At 42.4% G+C, this 22129-nt stretch overlaps 1 protein-coding gene across 3 annotated transcripts in view; it reads right to left on the bottom strand.

The window, feature by feature from the left end:
* The window catches only part of fynb (FYN proto-oncogene, Src family tyrosine kinase b), a 64870-nt gene that overhangs the window by 31028 nt on the left and 11713 nt on the right, over window positions 1–22129 (bottom strand). For 2 of the 3 annotated variants that reach the window (XM_014204743.2, NM_001165358.1), the window contains 1 exon segment: window positions 16827–16906. The exons of the other annotated variant lie outside the window; for it this stretch is intronic. The gene's annotated coding sequence lies outside the window, so the exon portion shown is untranslated. 3 annotated transcript variants of the gene reach the window in all.

Here is a 22129-nt window from a genome sequence, read left to right as displayed (position 1 = left end):
TTTCTCTTCGTACAGCAGTAGAGACCTCATTTTTAAATAATATATGCCATTTCACAGACGCTTTTACCCAAAGCGACAGTTATGTGCACATACATTTTACGGATGGTCCCGGGAATCAAACCAAGTACCATGCTCTACTAAATGAGCTGCCGAGGACCACAAAATGGAGCCATGATTCTAGAGGCCTGAAATCAAAAGGAATTTAGCATTGGGGAAGTCATCTAGCCTCAAATGATTTTATTTATTTTTTAATAAAGAGGGAAACGCCTTGTGCTTTTGTGTGTCCAGCTGAAGGAAGCGACTGCACCCGCTGTTGTGTTTAAGTGCAACACTCTGTCCCCCCATTAGCTAGCGAGCTACCTTGTCGGTTAACACATGTACACAAACAGCATGAAGACTATCTCACAAGGCTGCGAGAGCAGGATGTGGTTAACAATCACGTGTGCTAAAGTTTCCATTTACTGTGCCACTGAAGAATAATGTTGAGACTATAGGTGAGGGTATAAGAGCAGAGAACATAGTGCCTGTTTTCACTGTCGGACTGAGGTCCTATCTGCTTCCATATGTAGAAGGTACAGGCAGGACAGGTGAAGCCAAGTCCAGCTCTATGAATAGGCCAGGAGGACTAGGCTGTGCTCCATGAGCAGGGTAACTCAGTGGTTGCGTCCCAAACGGCACCCTGTTCCCTATAGTGCCTTACTTTTGACCAGAGCCCGTAGAATAGGGTGGCATTTGGGACGCAGCCAGAATGACTCATACTCGGGGTATCATCACCTCAGAAAGGGCAGAGAGAGAGAGAGAGCAGAGAGTAATTCTAATTCTACCATGTATCATCCTAATAAAATTAAAATAAAATCTATAAATAATAACCCTTGCACTTGTCTTTTCCTACTAGCGTTGACTTTGGTGATAACTTCTTTATTTACGACTGTGATATGTGGTTGTATCACACTAGCTATGTTAAATTGAAGCAGGTTGCAATTTATTATCATGAATCTTGCCCTGGAGGCAGCGCCGCAGAGTGGTCACTAGCTGGCGAAGCCACAAAGTCATAAAACCTGATTTTAAACGCAACCCTAACCACACTGCTAACCCTAATGCCTAACCTGAACCTTAAATGAAGACAAAAAAGATCATTTTTGTTTTCATGCATTTTTACAATATATGCAATTTAGACTTGCAGCTGGCTCATATAGCGGATATCGCTCAATTCTGCCTCCAGGGCAAGATTCATGACAATAAACACTACCAGTCAAAAGTTTGGACACACCTACTCAAAGGGTTTTCTTTATTTGTACTATTTTCTATATCGTAGAATAACAGCGAAGACATCAAAACTATGAAATAACACATATGGAATCATGTAGTAACCAAAGAAAGTGTTAAACAAATCAAAATATATTTTATATTTGAGATTCTTTAAACTAGCCACCCTTTGGCTTGATGACAGCTTTGCACACTCTTGGCATTCTCTCAACCAGCTTCACCTGGAATGCTTTTCCAACAGGCTTGAAGGAGTTCCCACAAATGCTGAGCACTTGTTGGCTGCTTTTCCTTCACTCTGTGGTCCAACTCATCCCAAACCATCTCAATTTGGTTGAGGTCTGGGGATTGTGGAGGCCAGGTCATCTGATGCAGCACTCCATCACTCTCAACCTTGGTCAAATAGCCCTTACACAGCCTGGAGGTGTATTGGGTCATTGTCCTGTTGAAAAACAAATGATAGTCCCACTAAGCGCAAACCAGATGGGATGGTGTATCATTGCAGAATGTTGTGGTAGCCATGCTGATTAAGCCTTGAATTCTAAATAAGTCACTGACAGTGGCACCAGCAAAGCACAATCAAACCAACACACCTCCTCCTCCATGATTCGCATGTGTGGTTCCCACCGTGGCGATCATCTGTTCTCACAAGAAATCTCAAATTTGGACCTAACAGACCAAAGGACAGATTTCCACCGGTCTAATGTCCATTGCTTGTGTTTCTTGGCCCAAGCAAGTCTCTTCTTCTTATTGGTGTCCTTTAGTAGTGGTTTCTTTGCAGCAATTTGACCATGAAGGCCTGATTCACGCAGTCTCCTCTGAACAGTTGATGTTGAGATGTGTCTGTTACTTGAACTCTGTGAAGCATTTATTTGGGTTGCAATTTCTGAGGCTGGTAACTCTAATGAACTTTTCCTCTGCAGCAAAGGTAACTCTGGGTCTTCCTTTCCTGTGGTGGTCCTCATAAGGGCAAGTTTCATCATAGCGCTTAATGTTTTTTGATGGTTTTTGCAACTGCACTTGAAGAAACCTTAAAAGTTCTTGAAATTTTCCACATTGACTGATTTTCAATTCTTAAAGTAATGATGGACTGTCATTTCTCTTTGCTTATTTGAGCTGTTCTTGCCATAATATGGACTTGGTCTTTTACCAAATAGGGCTATCTTCTGTATACCACCCCTACCTTGTCACAACACAACTGATTGGCTCAAACGCATTAAGAAGGAAATAAATTCCACAAATGAAAGTCACCGAGTAAAATACAACTTCACTAAAAGTCCAAAAGTATTTGGTTTTAAATATACTTAAATGTCAAAAGACAAATTCCTTATAATAAGCAAACCAGACAGCACTATTTTTTTGTTTTTAAATTTACAGATAGCTAGGGGCACACTCCAATACTCAGACATGATTTACAAACAAAGCATGTGTTTAGTGAGTCCACCAGATCCGATGCAGTAGGGATGTTCTCTTGATAAGTACGTGAATTGGACAATTTTCCTGTCCTGCTAAGCATTCAAAATGTAACAAGTACATTTGGGTGTCAGAGAAAATGTATGGAGTAAAAAGTACATTATTTTCTTTACGAATGTAGTGGAGTAAAAGTAAATTGGCTCAAACACATTAAGGAGGAAAGAAATTCCACAAATTAACTTTTAACAAGGCACACCTGTTAATTGAAATGCATTCCAGGTGACTACCTCATGATGCTGGTTGAGAGAATGCCAAGAGTGTCTCAAATATAAAATTTGTTTAACACTGTTTTGGTTACTACATGTTTCCATATGTGTTATTCACAGTTGTGATGTCTTCACTATTTTTCTACAATGTAGAAAATAGTAAGAAATAAAGAAAAACCCTGGAATGAGTAGGTGCTAAGAGGAATGCACTAACTGTAAATCCCTCTGGATAAGAGCGTCTACTAAATGACTAAAATGTAAAATGTCATCCACTGACTGTAGCAGCAGTAAGTCATACCTCTCCCACCACCAGCATGCAGCAGCTCCATCCCAGCAGCAGCAGAGCAGTGTAATAATACCTGATGCACAGCCGCCCATCACACGCCAACAGAGCGATCTATCACTTCAGACCCTGTTGCTAGGTTACCGACATTCTTCTGCACACTGAGTACTCTCAGCCCTTTTGCTGCTGGCAAGTAGAGCTTTCAGGTCTGGGGAGTGTCAACTAGAGAGGGAAAATGACGCAGGAGCCTCCGACTAAAGCACTTGTGAATGAGGACAAGGCATGAGAGACAGGGATGAGTGTGTGAGACGTGTGCAGTAGTGTGTTGTGTAGTACGTGCAGCCTGCGTGTGTGTGTATGCTTGCGTGTGTGTGTGAGTGTGAGTGTATGCTTGCGTGTGTGTGTGAGTGTGAGTGTATGCTTGCGTGTGTGAGTGTATGCTTGCGTGTGTGTGTGAGTGTGAGTGTATGCTTGCATTTGTGTGTGAGAGTGTATGCTTGCGTGTGAGTGTATGCTTGCGTGTGAGTGTATGCTTGCGTGTGAGTGTATGCTTGCGTGTGAGTGTATGCTTGCGTGTGAGTGCGCGTGCATTTATGAGTACGCAAGGGATACTGGGTGGCTTCAGGACGTCTTTTATCTGCTGGCCTTCCACTGAGAGAGAGAGAGAAAGAGAGACAGAGAGAGTGAAAAATAGAGAAATAAAGAGAGAGCGAGCGTGAATGCTACAGGGGTTGCTCACTGCGCCAGTCATTAGTTATCCCTGGGAACATACAGTAAACCCCCTGTGCTGGCAGCCAGCTTCACGATACAGGTCCATGTTCAGATCGGAGACGATGGTTCCTTGTTTAGGGATAATCTTAGACCCCTCTTTCTTTCTCTCCAGAGGCTTAGACAGAGGGCGACCGTCACTCTGTGGTCCCCCCGTGTCTACGATAGGATGAACCTGGAGACCTGACCAGAGGTGGTCTGATGAGTTGAGTAACTGACCGACGTGGCTGGACATGGAGCTTATACTATTTAGAAACTTTGAAACTTGAATTTAACTTCAGAGGTGCTAGTCTTTCTGACAGTATAACATCCACTTTCTAGGTCTGCCTACGTGCGACTGATTGATGACAAATACAGGTTCAATGGTGTGAACGGGTGCAAAACTGAACAGGAACGGTCCTCTTCATTACTGTTCTGTCGACTGGAGAAGCCTGTTGTATTGTCTGTTGGTGCAAGCCATGTTCACTGAACCAGCAACGTCAACTTGCAACGTCTATACTGAACATTGTTACTCTGATAGCGCTTCCCTTTGTTCCCACATTCATCTTCCCTTTTGACCAACGCTCTGTTTACACACTTATAAAGATGCAGTGGTGGAAAAAAGACCCAATCGTGATACTTGAGTAAAAGTAAAAGATACCTTAATAGAAAATGACTCAAGTAAAAGTGAAAGTCACTGAGTAAAATACAACTTGAGTAAAAGTCCAAAAGTATTTGGTTTTAAATATACTTCGGTATCAAAAGACAAATATTAAGCAAACCAGAAGGCATGATTTTCTTGTTTTTTAAATTTACAGATTGCCAGGGGCACACTCCAATACTCAGACATGATTTACAAACAAAGCATGTGTTTAGTGAGTCCACCAGATCAGGTGCAGTAGGGATGACCAGGGATTTTCTCTTGATAAGTGCGTGAATTGGACAATATTCCTGTCCTGCTAAGCATTCAAAATGTAACAATTACTTTTGGGTGTCAGAGAAAATGTATGGAGTAAAAAGTACATTCTTTTCTTTACGAATGTAGTGGAGTAAAAGTAAAAAATATAAATAGTAAAGTACAGATACCACAAAAAACTTAAGTAGTACTTTAAAGTATTTTTACACCACTGGAAAGATGGTACTTGAAGATATTCTGTCAAACCACAATCACTGATGCTCTGCTTGCCCTCACCACCTCTTTTGCATCTAACCCAGCGCTAGTCACTAGAGGTAAATATTCTACTCAGAATGGTTTGATCATCTTTCTCCTCACATTTCTCAAAGCTTTTGCCATCACTTGGTAGGTTGTTTCCATTAAGATCAACCAACAGATAATGTCTGAACACCTCAAAGAGCTGACTGCAGTAACACATTTGTTGAGTGCTGAGACAGACTCAGTCCTTTGGAAATTCCATGTCATGGAGAATTAAACAAAATAAGAATAATTTCATAGTAGAAATTAAATAAAAGCGTTGAGATGTTGGCTAGTAAATTACTGTCGCAGTTGTACTGTACAGTTGAAGTCGGAAGTTTACATACACCTTAGCCAAATACATTTAAACTCTGTTTTTAACAATTCATGACATTTAATCCTAGTAAAATTTCCCTGTCTTAGGTCAGTTAGGATCACCACCTTATTTTAAGAATGTGAAATGTCAGAATAATAGTAGAGAGAATGATTTATTTCAGCTTTTATTTCTTTCATCACATTCCCAGTGGGTCAGAAGTTTACATACACTCAATTAGTATTTGGTAGAATTGCGTTTAAATTGTTTAGCTTGGGTCACACGTTTAGGGTAGCCTTCCACAAGCTTCCCACAATAATTTGGGTGAATTGTGGCCCATTCCTCCTGACAGAGCAGGTGTAACTGAGTCAGGTTTGTAGACCTCCTTGCTCGCACACACTTTTTCAGTTCTGCCAACAAATTTTCTATAGGATTGAGGTCAAGGCTTTGTGATGGCCACTCCAATATCTTGACTTTGTTGTCCTTAAGCCATTTTGCCACAACTTTGGAAGTATGCTTGGGGTCAACGTCCATTTGGAAGACCCATTTGTGACCAAGCTTTAACTTCCTGACTGATGTCTTGAGCTGTTGCTTCAATATATCCACGTAATTTTCCCGCCTCATGATGCCATCTATTTTGTGAAGTGCACCAGTCCCTCCAGCAGCAAAGCACCCCCACAACATGCTTCACGGTTGGGATGGTGTTCTTCGGGTTGCAAGCCTCCCCCTTTTTCCTACAAACATAACGATGGTCATTATGGCCAAACAGTTCTATTTTTGTTTCATCAGACCAGAGGACATTTCTCCAAAAAGTACGATCTTTGTCCCCATGTGCAGTTGCAGTCCGTAGTCTGGCTTTTTTATGGCGGTTTTTGAGCAGTAGCTTCTTCCTTGCTGAGTGGCCTTTCAGGTTATGTCGATATGGGACTCGTTTTACTGTGGATATAGATACTTTTGTAGCTGTTTCCTCCAGCATCTTCACAAGGTCCTTTGCTGTTGTTCTGGGATTGATTTGCACTTTTCGCACCAAAGTACGTTCATCTCTAGGAGACAGAACATGTCTCCTTCCTAAGCAGTATGACAGCTGCGTGGTCCCATGGTGTTTATACTTGCGTACTATTGTTTGTACAGATGAACGTGGTACCTTCAGGCGTTTGGAAATTGCTCCCAAGGATGAATCAGACTTGTGGAGGTCTACACACATGTCTTGGCTGATTTCTTTTGATTTTCCCATGATGTCAAGCAAAGAGGCACTGAGTTTGAAGGTAGGCCTTGAAATACATCCACAGGTACACCTCCAATTGACTCAAATGATATCAATTAGCCAATCAGAAGCTTCTAAAGCCATGACATCTTTTTCTGGAATTTTCCAAGCTGTTTAAAGGCACAGTCAACTTAGTGTATGTAAGCTTCTGAACCAGTGGAATTGTGATACAGTGAATTATAAGTGAAATAGTCTGTCTGTAAACAACTGTTGGGAAAATGACTTGTGTCATGGACAAAGGAGATGTCCTAACCGACTTGCCAAAACTATAGTTTGTTAACAACAAATTTGTGGAGTGGTTGAAAAACAAGTTAATGACTCCAACCTAAGTGTATGTAAACGTCCGACTTCAACTGTATGTGAGAGGTGTGGGGGGGAGCATTTAATGTCTTCTACCCTGTTCAGATCGGCCAAATGTGGGAGCCACAGTAAAAACCAGAACAGCACACAGAGTTAAAACACAACCTCACAGCTCTACTATCACAACCCAGGCTTAAAACACTGCGACGTGGCCAGATCCACTGCCCCACACAAGCTGTGCCAGCGCGTTTGTATGGAAGCCTGTTGCCGCCAATCACCTAAATAACCATTCTTTTACTGTAGGTTTGTGTCCCCAATAGCCCCATGGAGCCTGGTCAAAAGTAGTTTACTACATAGGCCCTATTATAGGGAATTGGGTGCCATCTGGGACGCAATCATATACATTTCTTTGTCTTGCGTGCAAGAGGAGTCATCCACAGTGCCATCAGTGGGTAATAAAGAGGCCAGGCACTATTAGGCACTAGAGCAGGGGTGTCAAACATACAGGGGGTAACAAAATTCAAAACCAAATCAAAATTGTGTAGAAATGATAATGGACCTACATTCATACAGTTTCACTGTTCAGCTCTCTAATGATCAGCTAAATAAAAGCTAGACAGTCAGGGATCTTAAAATACATTTAAAAAACGATGGATAGAGGACAATTTTCTATTACATTATTTTACGGCGAAGAAATATAACCAATTTTCAGTGTGGTCCTCTGGACCTCAATGAAGACCAAATGTGCCCCCCCGGGGCAAAATGAGTTTGATACCCCTGCCCTAGAGTGCCCATATGGCCAGAGCCCAACAGTCTGCCTCCTTCGTAAAGGACATCGTTGTCAACAAACCAAACCACCAACATGTGGAGTGGTGCTCATGTAAGCTGCAGACCATTATGGGCCCAGAGCAAGAGGAAGCAAACAGAACTTCAAAGAGCTTCTCCTCCTACTCTGGCACTACACTACGCCCGGGCCCTGTTGAAATGGGACTGACCAGCCGGTCCACATCATTCAATAGATTGATTCCAAGTGTATGGCTAGCTACGTGAATCATCAGTGAGCAACATTAACATCAGAGATTCGGTCTGATGTTTTGAGCTACCCTTTTCTTTGTACTTTTTCATATCTAATCCAAATCTTGAGTTGAATTTGAGTTCACTAGCTAAAGCATTCTAAAATGGGCCCCAACCACTAATACAGAGGGAATGAAGGGTTCTTTGTGTCAGCTGCCATCTTGACTGGGTAGAGATTAGGCTAATTTGCAAACCCTGCGACGGATGTTCCATACAGGAGTGTCAGACGCAGAACGGTCAAGTGAAAGAGACCATTGTCACCGTCCACCCAAGTCCATAATAAGCCCATCCATGTGTGAAGCCATTAGTTAGCCTGGTCCAGTCTTAAGGCTTTCTCAAGTCCTCTCATAATATACCTATCACGCCTCTCAACAGGGTGAGCAGTAAATCTAACCTTAACAATGAGGAAAAGGCAGCGACCATTGTCACCTTGACCCTGATTCCTGAATCAATGCCTTTTCATGTAAGGCCAATAAAACCACTGCAGACTCAGAGTAACGCTCAGCTCAGCTCCACTGTAATGAGCACATTGTGTTCAGTGAGGCAATATGGCCGCCTGAAGCCTACAGCCCTCCCTCTCGTACATATAAGCTAACAGCACAGAGTGTGACGTTTCCTTGTCAATACGAGAGGTTTCTGAGAGGAGCATGTTGCTTGTACATCACACACTCATTTTGTAGTGGGGGGGGGTTCATGCATTTCTGCTGTAGGAGTCAGCAAGACATGGTGGGGTCATAGTAAGGCCACACTAGCAGTCATGTAACATGACTGCAGTCAAATTCCATGTGACCGTTGAGTCACTGTAAATAGGCTTCTCCAAAGCTGCGCTCTGATGCCGCTGATGGTCATTAGTAGTCTACCAAACTTGCTAACGTCCGTTCCCTAACGGCTGGTACTCAGCTATCTATTGTCCCTCTAAATCACTCTGACATCAATGCTTGACGCATGGAATGAAATAAGTGTTCATATAAGCCCATGTTGCGCAACATTTCTATAGGCTATGCAATTGCGCGAGAAACAGAGTTTTGATGGCCTCTATTAAAAAGAGGAGGTTCCCATCAGCTGTCTATAGGCTAGGCCTTCTCTATTTATTTCTCAACTTCCCTAATACTAAGCACATTGTTTCGCTTTACAACCGGAGTAGCCTGCCTTGTTGGCATGAAAATGAACCGCGGGAAAAGCGTCCTCCATTTGCTATCCAAGTGTTTACGTATGACGTGTCTTTCTGTCCCCTGCCCATGTTCTGACAGGTGCATGATAATGGCACATTCTAAATCAAAACTAAATGTCACACATATACTAAATAATGTATGTAAAGACAAGATTAAACTAAGAATATTCTGATGGGTGAAAATATTATAACTTGTGAATGATGCCCAATGTGTGCATTCAGCTCATAGTCTAGCCCATAGTCATATACTGTATGTTTGATAAGGTTTGTATCACAACTAAAGGGGCCAAATAATTCCAAAACGTAGCCTAAAAGGCCCAAGACCCCTGGAACAAGGTTGGAGAGCCCAAAGCCTACAGAGCCTAGTGAAACATGTTCTCATAAGCTCAGTCATTGCGCAATCGCGCGTGAGAACAGAGTTTTGACTGCCCACTATTTAATAGAGAATCCCAGCTTTCTCATGCTGCGACATGTATTGCTCAATTCCTAAAATGAAGCACATTACAAACGGTGTAGCCTACCTGGCACATTAGAAAGGTAACTGCAAGTAACCTCCATTCGATATTCGAGTGCAGCCTATGGATGACATTTTTCTTTTGTGGGTCATTCTAATATATTAGTAGGCTATACGTAAAGACCAGATTAAATGGAGAATAGTCTGATGGGTGAGAATATTATCAAGTGCTTGTCAAATTGTGAATGAGAGACTGAAGACTGAAGAAACAGAGCAGAGTGCTTCCCTTTCATGCACATTTTTTCAAATCATCATTAGAGTCGCATCATGCAGCCTTCAAATGTATTACAAATCAAAACATAGCCTAACATTTGTACCACAACTTAAGTTGCATAAATAACTATAAATGAAGCATATAGGAGCACCTGTTTCGTTGTTAACTGCTCAACACAGAATAGCAGCATGTGCACACCCCCTTGGAAATCGCTGGGGAGAAATATCCTTTCTATTTTATTCAGCTATGTTCAATTGTATTATTCTTACTATTAAATAATGCCAAGGGAATTATAAGCAAATCTTGCCTGCTAAATGAAATACCATAGCCAGATCAGGGCCTAACATAAGGATGACTCAGAATATGCTATTCTGTTCTTTTGAAATAGGCTACATATCTTCATATCATATCATTTACACACACACACACACACACACACACACACACACACACACACACACACACACCCTGCAGCAGAGTACTCCTCCACCATAGTGAGCATCGAGCTGCAGCAGCAGCCACAGAGACAGGTCATAACCTCTCAACCACGTTGACTTCCTGAGTCAAACAAACAGATAAATCCAGAGAAAACAGAGACGAACAGCATAAATAAGTCCCCTTGGAGCCAAACATACATGCCCTGCACGTGTGTGCTCGTCCATCAGCCCTGCCCCCACCCAATAAGAGGGACAAACTGAGGCAAAGTAAGAAGGGGTTGAATGAGTCAGAGATCATTAAACCTTCTTGCCCTTTCTCCTCTTTCATCTGCAGAGAGAGAGAGAGGAAGGAGGAGAGAGGGGGGAGCTTCAAAAGGCCGCATGCTGTAACTCTTGATTACATCCATCTGTGGCAGTCCTCCCTTTATCGTCCGTCTCTACCCTCTCGCCTTTCCTCCACCTTTCCATGCCCTATGCCTGCAGGTTAGAGGGAGAGAGCCCTGCTAACCTGGCCCAGTGGCGTGAGACCGTGAAGAAATCATTGACATGGGAGCAGCAGGGCAGAGAGACTGGAGGAGCTCTTCTCTTTGTGAAGGAGGAGGAAAGCCTGATGGTGGTGGTGGTGGTGGCTCCCGAAAGCGAAGTGCCTCACCGAGACACTTTGATGTTTCCTGGAGCTGACGTCTCTCGGCGGGACTAATCTGCGTCAGTGCCTTTAATTTTCTGACGTCTTGTGTTTCTCCACTGCCGCTGCACCTCGACATAGCGATAGCGATGGCGCAAGAGGAAGATGAGCTTTACCAAGAGGCTGGCAATTATGAGACTGAGGAATGATGTGGGTGGGTGGGGGGCACGAAGGCGGCTTCCCCTTCCTGAGGTGAATAGCACATGACCACAGAAGAGCCTGTCTGTAACCTGACTAGAAGGTTAAAGTGGAGTCTAGTGTTTTAGTCTGTCTGCTGAGGTTTTAATGAGGTGTTTCTCACAGGAAATAGTACCATTCTGGAGAGGGCCTATAGCCTATTTTATATTGGGTGGTATAGCAGTGGTCACCAACCGGTCGATCTTCAAAGCATTCCTAGTCTATCACCAAACATTTATTTTCTGCTTGCGCTTCTTTTATTTTATTCATGTTGCGCTGTTGGCAGCAGGGACACTTGATTCAGAAGCCCTGCACACCGGGTAGGCAAAGTGTTCCCATTTTTAACCATTTCATTTGTTTGAAAAGACAATCTCTGACCGAGAGTTCTGGGGCTAAAATCCAGTCGTATAAAGTACTTAAGTAAAAATAGTTGAAAGTACTACTTAAGTAGTTTTTGGGGGCATCTGTACTTTACTATTTGCATTTTTGACAACTTTTACTTCACTACATTCCTAAAGAAAAGAATGTACTTTTTACTCCATACATTTTCCCTGACACCCAAAAGTACTCGTTACATTTTGAATGCTTAGCAGGACAGGAAAATGGCCTAATTCACATACTTATCAAGTGAACATCCCTGGTCATCCCTACTGCCCCTGATCTGGCAGACTCACTAAACACAAATGCTTCATTTGTAAATTATGTCTGAGTGTTGGAGCATGTCCCTGGCCATCCGTAAATCAATAAAAACAAACAAGAAAATTATGCCATCATGGTTTGCTTTATATAAGGAATTTGAAATGATTTATACTTTTACTTTTGATACTTAAGTATATTTTAGCAATTACATTTACTTTTGATACTTAAGTATATTTAAAACCAAATACTTTTAGACTTTTACTCAAGTAGTATTTTGCTGGCTGACTTTCACTTTGTTTCTTGAGTCATTTTCTATTAAGGTATCTTTACTTTTACTCAAGTTTGACAATTGGGTACTTTTTCCATCAGTGCTAAACTCGAGTGTGCCTAGACTACAGCGCTGGCCAAGTCAAAACTAAAATCACTGTGCCTACCGCTTCCACGACCCCGGCGACAGCGAAGTTTGAGACTGGCGTATGTAAGATTTTATAACTTTTAAAACCATGACCAGAGAGAGAGTGGGTGGGGTGCACGAAGGCGGTTTGGTTTCCCCTTCCTAAGGTGAATAGCACATGACCACAGAAGAGCCTGTCTGTAACCTGACTAGAAGGTTAAAGTGGAGTCTAGTGTTTTAGTCTGTCTGCTGAGGTTTTAATGAGGTGTTTCTCACAGGAAATAGTACCATTCTGGAGAGGGCCTATAGCCTATTTTATATTGGGTGGTATAGCAGTGGTCACCAACCGGTCGATCTTCAAAGCATTCCTAGTCTATCACCAAACATTTATTTTCTGCTTGCGCTCCTTCTTTTATTTTATTCATGTTGCGCTGTTGGCAGCAGGGACACTTGATTCAGAAGCCCTGCACACCGGGTAGGCAAAGTGTTCCCATTTTTAACCATTTCATTTGTTTGAAAAGACAATCTCTGACCGAGAGATCTGGGGCTAAAATCCAGTCGCATAAAGTACTTAAGTAGTACTGTCAACTATTTTTACTTAAGTAGTTTTTGGAGGTATCTGTACTTTACTTTACCATTTATATTTTAGACAACTTTTACTTCACTACATTCCTAAAGAACATGATGTACTTTGTACTCCATACATTTTCCCTGACACCCAAAAGTACTCATTACACTTTGAATGCTTAGCAGGACAGGAAAATGGCCTATTTCACACACTTATCAAGTGAACATCCCTACTGCCTCTGATCTGGCAGACTCACTAAACACATGCTTCATTTGTAAATTATGTCTGAGTGTTGGAGCAATAAAATGATAGCATCATGGTTTGCTTTATATAAGTAATTTGAAATGATTTATACTTATACATTTGATCCTTAAGTATATTTTAGCATATTACATTTACTTTTGATACTTAAGTATATTTAAAACCAAATACTTTTAGACTTTTACTCAAGTAGTATTTTACTGGCTGACTTTCATTCGAGTCATTTTCTATTAAAAGGGATCTTTACTTTTACTCAAGTACGACAATTGGGTACTTTTCCACCACTGCTAAAGTCGAGTGTGCCTAGCCTACTGCACTGGCCAATCGGATAGCTAAAATCAGTACCTACCGCTTCCACGACCCCGGCGACAGCGAAGTTTGATACTAGTGTATATGAGATTTCCTAACTTTTGAATGCATGACCAAAACGAGACTATCAAAGAATAGAGCAAAGAGCTGCTGTTTTTATGAGTGAGTTCATGTCTAAGTTTATTCAACACTGTCTTTATTCAACACTATTACAAAACGTAAGACGTGCTTCTCTCTACTTCCACTCGCTCTGCAGCTGCAATGAATGATTATTCAAGTGTATCGATAGCCCAGAGTTTTTATTTTTGTTAGCAGCTCGTAGTGTCTACTTTAATATAGAGGAATATTTCACTCTCTGGTCATAGGAACAACATGAATTTGTGCATGAGACATGTGGTGCGACTCGATGGAAGACGGTGTCCACTCTCTCTGGTCAGTCTCACCGGAGGAAAGGGAGGAGAGAGCAGGGTCTTCAGTGTATTCAAGACAACTGGAAAATCGGAATAAAACGAGAACCGACTGGGTAAAAACGTTTTGAACGGTCATCCAACTCAGAATTCCAAGTCGCAAACTCTGCCATCTTTCTAGAGCTCCGACTTTCCAACCTGAAGATCACTGACGTCATGATTTGACCTTCTTTTATTTCAGAGTTCCCAGTTGTCTTGAAAGCACCATGACCATCAGATACAATTACCATCAGTCCAGTAAAAAATGTTTAACTAATTATTTGCAAATTACTTCAATTTATGCTCAGCTGTGTCTCGCAAGTGCTACACCAACTGATCTATTTTGTTATCAAAGCTTGAGTTTTGAAATATAATATGGTTTGAGAAGACCAATATTGTGAGGCCAGGCATATAGCCAATATGCTGTGATAATGTATTAGGCCTATTGCGCAAAGCTCATTCCTACAGAACAGTTTTTTTATTAGGTTAATGTTCCATTTTTTAAGCAAGGTTTTAACAAATTCTGAGCGGTAGATCTCGGCTTGCTTTTTGACTGTGAAAGTGATCTTGACTCAGAAAAGGTTGGTGACCACTGCCCTATAGCTATTGGTGTCTATAATGAATTACTTCATTAAGATTGCACAGGGGAAGCAGAGCAGCATGTGGAGGGAAAATGCCAACAGAAGCGTCAACATAGTGTGCAGCTACAATGGGTTAGCAGTTAGTACCACCATTACCACAGCCTAGCCTGCTTTGTCCCAGGCTCATCTGATTTCCTGTCATCCACAGGGGAACAACAGCCGTTTGAGGGTTAACTCTGACATTTCAGATGTCTTTTTCCAAGCCCACACCCCAGCTAATCATTGAGTTTGAGAGAAAGGGGTCAGAGAAAGGAACGGATTAAAACAGATAATTGAGTGGGTGGTGGGAGGTCTTCGCATGGAATAATCTCACTGGAATGAGTGACTCATTTTCGGATCTCACTAACCGTCACCCACACGCAGCACCGACAACAAACTCACACTGCTTTCCACTGTTTCACTCAGGGTGTGACAGTGAGGGGGGTCTCTGTACCATGGTGCCATGACACCACTGCAGAGCTCCTGATTACTCCAGCATGTCATGTCTAACCAGGCAGACAGGCACCACTACATTATACACACTGACTCCCAAATGGCACCCTTCCCTACACAGTGCACCGCTTTTGCTCACTATGTAGTGAATAGAGTGCTATTTGGGACCTCTTGCCACAATCTCAACTCAGACCACCAGCGTTACAGCCACATCCACGCACAACTCTTCATGATCGCATAAGCTCCCGTTACAAACCGTCAGCGCGCCGTCCGCCATTAGCACCGTCCGCCATGGCTCAACCAGATCATGGGATTACCGTCGATGCACGAGAGAGAGCATGCATATACTGTGACAAAACAGAGGCCTGCATAACGCATGCATCTGCCGTGACTGCTAAATACCCAGTTGGCTTGATGGAAGCTAAAAGCTGGTTCTTGGAAGAGGAAACCCTTGTGCATCAACCGGTTTCCACTCTGCCACTGCTGAGGAATTCAGTCCCCCCCCAAAAAGCTTCCTTTCCATTTATAGCCCGTTATACACTTGCTCCGGACTGACCGGCGGGGTTCCCACCACAATACATCCCCTTTGTCTGTCAGCCTGCCCATACTGCACTCCACACACAGGAAGAGGAAACCGCAGAGTGCAGGCCCTTTGACAGGGCCAAAGCATGGCTCGAGCTCTATGCTGATATTCCCAAATGGTCACAAAACAAGTGAGCTCACTGCCAAGCAAAAGAAAGCCACTGTGTTTTTGACTGATATAGACTAGGTCCCAATTGGCACCCTATTTACTATCACTATATAGTGCACTAGTCCCAGCGATCATGATCAAATTGAAAAACATGCTTCTTAAGAATTCATTTTTTCAAAGACATTGTGCGTCACTTGTGAAAGAGAAACGTTAAGACTGAGAATGCTGGATAACTGCTCAGAACGGTTGTATGTATAAAGACAGTGAGAAAGCTGGATAACTGCTCAGAACGGTTGTATGTATAAAGACAGTGAGAAAGCTGGATAACTGCTCAAAACGGTTGTATGTATAAAGACAGTGAGAAAGCTGGATAACTGCTCAGAACGGTTGTATGTATAAAGACAGTGAGAAAGCTGGATAACTGCTCAGAACGGTTGTATGTATAAAGACAGTGAGAAAGCTGGATAACTGCTCAGAACGGTTGTATGTATAAAGACAGTGAGAACACATGTATGTGCACTCTGTGACACCAGATTAACCTGCTGGTAGAGTAAAGTTCTGGGCCAACCCGCAGAGAGCTTTAGCTTGCAGCACAGAGAGGATTAAAGTAGAGCGAGAGAGCGAGCGAGAGCAAGCGACAGACCGACAGAGAGAGCGAGAGACAGACAGATGGACAGAGTAAGAGGACAGACAGACAGTCAGGGAGAGAGAAAGAGAGAGACAAAGCGAGAGAGAGCACAGCCCGCTGGAATCCCATTGGAGTCAGGTCACATAAAGTCAAGCCAAAACATCCTTATGCCTTTTTTTTTTACCCTACAGGTCCTAGACAATGTGAGACTGAAATACATGGGGATACTACTGAATATCTCCTTCCTGACCTGGTCACATGGGATTTGAGGTACACTAGGAAAACCACAGCCCCGCTGCCAAGCTAGAAGACACATTTGCTATGAGTGCTGTGTATAACGACCTACATGTAGAGGTTGACAAAGACAGACAGTGTAGCTGTGGACAGCCTTATAGCACAAACTCCAGAACAGCGGTTGCCAGCTGGTGTGTGTGTGTGTGTGAGAGAGAGAGAGCCTGGCTGGTTTGAGAGCAGTAATTGCTGTGACAGCGTGCGTGTACGTACCTCTGGTTTCAGCGTTTCAGGATATTTATTTACTCCACATTGCTTTGTGCAGCGCAAAACAAACAAAAAACCCAGAGGCCCTGCGGGGGAGAGAAATACATTCAATTATTCATCTATCGCATTCAATGACACATGACAATCAACGGTGTGCGCCAGCCAATGTCCTTTACTGTATCCTTCACTCCAAAAATGTTTATTTCTGCCCCGGCCCCAGCCCCGGCCCTAAGAGCTAATGGTAGTGACAAGCTGCGCTCTGTTGGACAGTGACCTCAAGATCTGCCCATTGGTAAACAACAGGTTCAAGTGCAGAACACACTCTAGGAGGTAGCTTAATCAAAAACCCTGTCTGTATGATGGCCTCTTTTCTCTCCGGCATTTCCTGTAGCAGGTACGTGGATTTGGGAGGGGGGGGGGCTTAATTCATTCAAATGTTCTGAGCTGAAAGAGTACTGCCTGAACGAGAGTGGCTTTCATCAAGTATCCTTCAATCAAGAGCCTCAAACAGGTGTTACCAAGCTTTGATACTTGGAATTACCACAGATGATATGCGTGAGGCAAGGCGTGATTTAAGCAATTAACAACCCATTTATTGAGTAACTTATGCCAACTTGAGTATCTAGGAAACCTTATATTGGCTTCATAACAGACAGAGGCCACTTCAGCCTTCCAGTAGAAATCACAGCAGTAACTGATCAAAGCACCGAAAAAGCAGACATAAATTCATTAAAACTGAGATGGCAAGATCTGAAGAACCATCACTTTTTTTTTGCCCAGTATTAACCGAGCATCTACTACCCCCAAATACATTCACACATAAAGGAGAGCAGCCAATGTACTTGCACATCAATCAATCTCCACTTGAAACAGCGAGCAACAAAATGCACCACGCCCTGCCAGCAGTTTGAAACACTAATGTTTCAACAGTGGCGTCATTATGCCCATAGGGACAGGCGTTAGCTACATGGTCAATTGACTAAACGCACTTCATCTACAACAGCAATGATAACTTATAAAAACACAAACTTGACTTCTAAGCAGAGCACTGTTATGATGCATCTGCTTCTATCTGAATCTGTTAACGGTTTGTGACTTTGTTGTAACGGGTGAGATATTATTTCGTCTCCATGGTTTGGTTGTGTGTAATTCTCCAGTTTGTATATAGTCTAAATATTCTGCCTGTATTGACTGTATTAACTGGCATGCACGCGCACGCACTCACACGTGCGCACGTGCGCACGCACAAACGGATTTCAAATCGTACACCCCATACTGTGATACAAACACTTTAGGAACAGGATATTTCAATAAAAAAAAAAAAATCAAATCAGGCTAAAAGGAATAGATACTGATTTAGATAGTGAGGCCAGAGGAAATTGGTGGGTAGAAAATATGAGAGAGTTCCCCGTCGTATGAGGCAGCTTCAGTAGTTAATTACCTCTGTCTGATGGTGGCTTGGTCAGACAGACAGACCTTGCTGGCAGAGAACAGAGAACGGGCTAGTAGAGACAGGCAATAATCATGTTTGACATTCTCACTCCTCCTTCAGACTTTCCTTGACCCATTGACCCATACTGTTGTTCTGGGATGGTCATGACGTCACATATTGGAGCCATACCATTGTACTGTAGATATCACAGACGGATGGCTGAGATAGCTATTCAAAGCCTGGTATTCAACATAACGGATAAAATGGCATGCAAATGTAAAAGGATATCAATTTGTCAAAACCCTTCAAACATTTAAAATGTCTCATTTGGAGATAAAGGGACAAAAAAAGCAAGTAACCTCATTCAGTAGCATTCTGCTCTGCCAGACACCATTATTGAGGGTTTGCTGAGCTATCATATTTTGGGCGTATATGTGGATGAAACATTGGGAGTCCCAAAAATACACTGGCAGTGCCCTGTGTGTGGAAGTGGAACGGGATTTGTCGTCCACATGCGTGCTCTCTCTCTCTATCGAACATAATGGGGCTGAGGCTGAGGCCTGCGGGGGAGAGCATTCAGCCACACACAGATCACATGACTGGCCGGGCACAACGAGCTCAGTCATTCTTACTGTTGCTCTTTACTGAGTGGAGAGCAGAGGACAAACGCTACGGCTGATACAGTGGCTCTGCAGAGGGGGAGGAGCTCTCCATTCACAGCCTGCTGGGTAGGTACTAAGCCGGGGCACGTCATATACAGCCTGAGAGAGAGTAGCCACAGCCCAGCCCCAATCTCAGACTCCTACATCTATACTCTCGTATAATGCACACCAAGTTCATTCCATGGCTTACCTCTAAAGGCAAGGGACTAGTCACTTTGCCATTTCAATGGAAGCTGTATCTACAGTATGTCCTTTGACAGATGTGGACTTTGATTGACAGGTCAGGAATGGATGTGAGCAGACAGCTTTCAAATGGAGGCTCTCTGGCTGCGTCTATTCCTTATATAGTGCACTACTTGTGATCAGAGCCCTATGGCACCTGGTCAAAAGTAGTGCACTATACAGTACCAGTCAAAAGTTTGGACACACCTACTCATTTAAGGGTTTTTCTTTATTTTTTATTATTTTCTACATTGTAGAATAATAGTGAAGTCATCAAAACTGTGAAATAACACAAATGGAATCATGCAGTAACCAAAAAAAGTGTTAAATATGAAATAGATTTTTGATTTGTTTAAGATTCTTCAAAGCAGCCAACCTTTGCCTTGATGACAGCGTTGCACACTCTTGGCATTCTCTCAACCAGCTTCACCTGGAATGCTTTTCCAACAGTCCTGAAGGAGTTCCCACATGCTGAGCACTTGTTGGCTGCTCTTCCTTCACTCTGCGGTCCAACTCATCCCAAACCATCTCGATTGGGTTGAGGTCGGGTGATTGTGGAGGCCAGGTCATCTAATGCAGCACTCCATCACTCTCCGTCTTGGTCAAATAGCCCTTACACAACCTGGAGATGTGTTTGGGGTCATTGTTCTGTTGAAAAGCAAATGACAGTCCCACTAAGCCCAAACCAGATGGGATGGCGTATCGCTGCAGAATGCTGTAGTAGCAGTTGATGTTGAGATGTGTCTGTTACTTGAATTCTGTGAAGCATTTACTTGGGCCACAATCTGAGATGCAGTTAATTGCTGATTTCTGAGGCTGGTAACTCTAATGAACTTCTTTAGCAGAGGTAACTCTGGGTTTTCCTTTCCTGTGGCGGTCCTCATGAGAGCCAGTTTCATTATAGCGCTTAATGTTTTTTTGCGACTGCACTTGAAGAAACCTTCAAAGTTCTTGAAATTTCCCGATTGACTGACCTTCATGTCTTAAAGTAACAATGGACTGTCGTTTCTCTTTGCTTATTTGAGCTGTTCTTGCCATATTATGGACTTAGTCCTATTTGGTAAAAGACCATCTTCTGTATAACAACCCTACCTTGTCACAACACAACTGATTGGCTCAAACCCATTAAGAAGGAAATAAATTCCACAAATTAACTTTTAAGAAGGCACACCTGTTAATTGAAATGCATTCCAGGTGACTACCTCATGAAGCTGGTTGAGAGAATGCCAAGAGTGTGCAAAGCTGTCATCAAGGCAAAGGGTGGCTACTTTGAAGAACCTCAAATATAAAATATATTTTGATTTGTTTAACACTTTTTTGGTTACTACATGATTCTATATGTGTTGTTTCATAGTTTTGATGTCTTCACTATTATTCTACAATGTAGAAAATAGTAAAAAATAAAGAAGTACCCTGGAATGTAGAGTGTTTATACAGATATAGTGGAGACAATGGATTACAATGAATGAAAGGCTAGAGTTTAATGACATTGTGGATGACGACTCACTGTAGCCTATACCCCAATGAGACCTCACATTAACCTAGCGTTGGGGAAATTTGCAATAAAGGGCCAGGTTTGTAATTGTCACCACTGAATATGCAACATAATTATGAGATAATGAAATTCCTTCAAAATGACTTGCAGAGGAACTGTTTTAAAAAAATAAAAATAAACCCATATTACATCCAGCTCTGTTGCTGCTCTCCCAGGACAGTAATTAAAGAGAAAGAAATTAACATTAACAATGGCTTAAGGCCCCTTTGACGTTAACTGAGCTTCCTCGAGGTAAAGCTCTATACTTCTGTCAATATTGCTTTATCCTCTGGCAATGAGGGGGAATTTAAATGGGGCATAATGAGGGCCTAGGCCTGGTGCTCCAGCCAGGAGGCCGGGTTGATGCCAGGATGAGCAATCGTCTCCTTTGTCAGCCCCCCAGCCAGCAGCAGCTGCATCAGCATTGCAGAGAAATGACACTGCAGAGAGGCAACAGAGAGGAGCGGGGAGCATGGAGGGCAGACAGGCACTCCCCAGAGACAGTTTAACTGCTACCTGTTGTACAGTTCTACTGTACAGGTGTATCTCACTATACAGTAGTACAGTAAAGTATGGAGGCCAGACATGCACCACTCAGACAATGTTTAACTGTTTCAAATGTGTCACAAATCCATTGCAAGTCAATGGTACCTATATTAGCATTTTCACATTTTCATGTCCAAATCATCCTAAAGTATCTAAAAATGTATTGTGTATCTCAATTATGTTACTTCTAGAGGATTTGGATATGAAGTGTGAAAATGCTTATATTTTATTGGATTTGTGCCACTAATGCTAAAGAGTTAGCATTTGAAACAGTGGCCAGGTAAACAAAGCCGGGGTTACTGTCGTAGCTTGTCACAGACTGCTTACAGGGTAAGAAAACCAATATGTAATTTTGTAATTTGGGTGAACTATCCCTTTAACAATGGGGTGGGTTCTTTATAAAATAATCCCCTAATAGCAGGAACAGCACCATCTAGTGGTCAGAGCCTGGTAATATCAAGATGTAGGATAGGCTATTCATTGATGGAAATACCAGATGATGGAAATACATTTGACCGGTCATGCTTACTGGTCTATGGGTTGCATAATTCTGTGGAATTAAATTGCCAGGTTTATATATTCATTGTGTAACTTCAATAACTAATTTCTCTGAACAGACAAAAACAAAAATTCACTGAGAACACATAACATAAGATGAAGAAACAATACTCCTAGCTGCAGCTCCATACTACTCGTCAAACATAGAGAACTAATACTTTATACCCGTTATTGGCGTGGGATTGGCATGGGGTGTGGAGGTCCGTGGATGGCTTTAGGCCACTTCCTTGGATTCCTCATGTCGTTTTCATTGTTAGAAAAAAAGTTTGGTCCAAATAGGATGTAAGGTACTATAATTATTGAATATTATATGAATCATATCAATTAAAAATTGCCTATTTGGGTGCAATCAATT

This window comes from Salmo salar, chromosome ssa06 (genome assembly GCF_905237065.1).
Source record: "Salmo salar chromosome ssa06, Ssal_v3.1, whole genome shotgun sequence".
Taxonomy (NCBI): domain Eukaryota; kingdom Metazoa; phylum Chordata; class Actinopteri; order Salmoniformes; family Salmonidae; genus Salmo; species Salmo salar.
Note: the sequence above shows the minus strand (reverse complement) of the source record. Positions and strands in the feature narration are given on the sequence as shown.